At 43.3% G+C, this 2,553-nt stretch overlaps 1 protein-coding gene across 1 annotated transcript in view; it reads right to left on the reverse strand.

Annotated features, from left to right (window-relative positions):
- Nucleotides 1-2,553, reverse strand: part of LOC101854584 (microtubule-associated protein futsch) — a 189,467-nt gene that overhangs the window by 30,104 nt on the left and 156,810 nt on the right. The gene's annotated exons all lie outside the window — the stretch shown is intronic.

Raw genomic sequence — 2,553 nt, forward strand, 5'->3', positions numbered from 1 at the left:
GAGAGAGAGAGAGAGAGAGAGAGAGAGAGAGAGAGAATGAAGGCTAAAGACCGATTAGAGAGATGGCAGTCTTTCCCCTCGAGCAAGTAGTTTACCATTGTGCCACACGTTAAGTATGGAAATAATATTTCGATATCTTAAAAGTTAAAACAAAATGAAGAACACTTTTGAAGAGACGTTTTTGTATACAAATTTAACCAAAAGAGAACCTAATCTTTCCATAATTAAACTCACCCCCCCCCCCCTTCCATCATAAACAGGCACCTTTTCACGCATGCACGTCTGTTTTACCATTGAAATTTGCAATACTATAATTTTTTTGGGATTATCGATAATTCATAAATAGTCATAAAAATACACGTTTTCGTGAAAGTGAAATGAGACTCATTCTTGCTCATATTTATTGTCGCTGGAGAGGATGAGGGGGGTAATTTTCTCTCAGTAGAGAAAGAGAGAGAGAGAGAGAGAGAGAGAGAGAGAGAGAGAGAGAGAGAGAGAGAGAGAGAGAGAGAGGAACAGAAAAATATAAACACAATACAAAAAAGAGGGAAAATGTTGAGCAGCACACTTGATGGGAGTTTACAAATCGACGCATAAATGGGAGAAAGAGCAGAGCACACGATTTGTTTGTCCGTCTGGCAGTCGAAGATGATGGAGGAATAGACAGAGACAAAAATAAGGTGGATGTATAAATAATAACTCTCAGAAGCTTTCAGTCGTTGTTCTTTGTTCGTTTGCGTTAGTGAGATACGTATCGTCACCATGATGCCCATTTAGTGCTGTGTAAAAGCAAGAAGACAAATACAAATATAGAAGCTAAGAAAAAGAGATCGTGAAAAAGAAGGCTTATAACTGACGTCCTCCAATCACCCACATTTAGTTCCCTTTTTACGGTAAGTGTTTTCACAAATGCCGCCACAGATACAATTTAGATCATTTAGACGCTGGCTTCCGAACCTGACTGTCAGGGCCAACCCGGGCTGAGAGGAATACAACATTCCAGCAGAAAGACCGTGATACTCGATAAAAAAAAAGTCTTCCCACTGGATAAATCAACTCAGGTCTCCGGCGTGCGACAGCGAAATGCCTTACCGCTACACTACAGGCCCTGGTACTCACTCAGTACTCAGTCCTTTGAATGTATCTGAGTCCTTTGAATGTATCAAAGAGGAAATAATGAGAAGAAGAAAGAACAGCTGGCAATGGACCGCACGTGTGGCATTTAGAGCTGAGCAAAATAATTATAGGGGAGAGTAATCATGATAACACAGAGCGTAATACGTAGTGAAAAAGCGCAAGACAAATTCTGGGTGCGGAAGTCGTTATTTCAGTAGAGCAGGTTTGACCAGTAGATTTGTAGCATCTGCCAAGCGTCCCCTCAAGCACCCACAAGAGTCTCCATTCTCCTCAGCTCTGACGTTCTCCATGTTTCGGCGGTCGCGAGGAGCGCCAAGCTATAATAATGATGATTAAACTCATCACACTAAGCGACACGGGGAAAAGAACGGCGGGAGCATCTCGTTTCTGATTGGATCAATCGGCAAGAGCAACGCCCCCTGTCTGGCGCATTGTTCAGGGCCGGTAACTCTCGTCGAATAGATAATTATAGCCTGGAGGGGAAGCGGAAGTGTTGTCGAGTGTGGCTGTCTGGACACACACAGCGACTTCGCGTGTCACTGCACCAGCTTGGTCAGATCGTACTGTTACTAAGAACTTAATTCGTGGAAGAATTCTTTGTGTGTTGTGTGTATGTTTGTGTGTGTAGATGTGTGTGTGTGTGTGTCTTAGAGAGAGAGAGAGAGAGAGAGAGAGAGAGAGAGAGAGAGAGAGAGAGAGAGAGAGAGAGAGAGAGTGGCGGGGGACGTACTTGTAGATCCCATGGACACAATTTGAACATTTAGGAGGCGGGCTTCTTCAATTCTGCCTGCCAGGGTTTATCCGAGATAAGAGAGATACAACGTTCAAGTAGACAGACGGAGATACATTGTACTCATAAAATAATTCCTCATATAGATACGACAATGAAAAGAAGACAAAGAGACACAAACAGAAACACAAAAAAGATTCAGACAGACAGACAGACAGACAGACGGACAGAGAGTGATTTGAATAATATTGAAAAGGCCAAATAGAAACAAACACACACACACACACACACACAAACACACGTACACATCCACTCCTCCCCTACACATACACATGATAATTTCATAATCTCATACGCAATCTACAATACACCAGTGGGAGACACTTCCAGGGTGACAATACTCCTCCTTTTCTCTTCCATTCCACCCTCGTTCTCTCCCAAATGACCTATGACCTCCCCCACCTCATCACCTCCATCATCCAGTCTTCATTAACCCTTGACACACGTCTCTTAACTTCGCATCGGTGCTCAAAGCGTCGCCTTCCCCGATTGCAACAGACAGGCTACACATCATGGGCACCGCGAACGAATCCCATAGAAACATGAAAGACAGGAGGAGACACGATCCATTATGCAATAAATCAACCAACCGACCAGTGATTTATTTATTCGTAAATATGCAACCC

The sequence above is a fragment of the Aplysia californica genome, unplaced genomic scaffold (genome assembly GCF_000002075.1).
Source record: "Aplysia californica isolate F4 #8 unplaced genomic scaffold, AplCal3.0 scaffold00318, whole genome shotgun sequence".
Taxonomy (NCBI): Eukaryota; Metazoa; Mollusca; class Gastropoda; order Aplysiida; family Aplysiidae; genus Aplysia; species Aplysia californica.